Consider the following 1004-nt stretch of genomic DNA (forward strand, 5'->3'; position numbering starts at 1 on the left):
AAAACAGATATCGCAATGTGAAACAAAAAGGCACAGAAACGTTACGTACGGAGCGGAACAGGCACTAGTTGTGTGTGTGTGTCGGTGTGTGCACAGCGGCGGCAGACATCCTCGCTGTCCTCCTCTCCCACCTCACTTCTCTCTCCCCCCGGTGTAGACGAGCGGCTCGCGGTGGCGCACTGAGGGTCCGCTCGCTATTAAAGGGGATGGCGGGCACGGTCTCGTGGAGGCGGTTGGGCTGGGCGGCATCAGCGTCACTATCTAACGATTCCTCCGTTGGCTCGTCGGGGGGCACACCCAGATTTCCCGAGTTACATACATAAGAAGCTCCTCATCACGTGCTGCCGCAGTGCGAGATCATAACGGGGAGTGCGTGGGTGATCGCCCACGCAGCTGACCCCTGGCGGTGCGAAAAGACCGCCCATTTCACTTGCGCACAACACCCGCTCAACCACAATCACATAATTCAGTTTACGGCCACAGATGAGCAACAAAGGACAGATCAAAGAGACCCAAGCCAAATACGATAACAAAATAGAGGCCTCTAACAGCCTCAAGCGCACACGCAGTACACGTCTATTGCCCTCTTCAACCACCCCGTCGTGGTATGTCACCAACCAAAGTATGATCCTTGTTTTTGAACCTTCGTTTTGCATTTACATGACTCTCATTGCTCGCATATACAATTTTTTCCCTTCTTATTTACCTTCATTTCCTGGCACCCCCGCCAAACCCGTTGTTATTTCCCTTCGGAATTTTCCCTCCGGCCGCCTCAGCGTGGTGCCAGGGTCAATTGCTCCGTATTGTCGGGGGAAGCCAGGAGCCAGCAATGTTTCCCTCATGGGGTCGTCGTTGTTGGCGCGGGGCTGACGGCATCACAACCAGCGCCCGGACCAGCTGCGTCTTGCTGGGGCACGGCACAGCACCACGAGGTCTGGGGGCACGCCTTACAGGGCACGTGCTGCCAAATCAATAAGCCATTACAACAATTCCTTGCGGGACAG

The 1004-nt window shown here is 55.4% G+C and overlaps 2 non-coding genes across 2 annotated transcripts; both read right to left on the reverse strand.

The window, feature by feature from the left end:
* Nucleotides 1–145: 145 nt before the first annotated feature.
* Tc00.1047053413253.10 lies at nucleotides 146–209 on the reverse strand. The gene has a single exon (XR_008254072.1). It is a non-coding gene; the product is annotated as an H/ACA snoRNA, TC10C1H1 (small nucleolar RNA).
* A 37-nt stretch (nucleotides 210–246) lies between these two features.
* Nucleotides 247–337, reverse strand: Tc00.1047053413253.20. Its single transcript, XR_008254073.1, has one exon. It is a non-coding gene; the product is annotated as a C/D small nucleolar RNA (snoRNA), TB10C1C1 (small nucleolar RNA).
* Between the last annotated feature and the right edge of the window lie 667 nt (nucleotides 338–1004).

Source organism: Trypanosoma cruzi (genome assembly GCF_000209065.1).
Source record: "Trypanosoma cruzi strain CL Brener chromosome Unknown tcruzi_1047053413253, whole genome shotgun sequence".
Lineage (NCBI taxonomy): Eukaryota > Euglenozoa > Kinetoplastea > Trypanosomatida > Trypanosomatidae > Trypanosoma > Trypanosoma cruzi.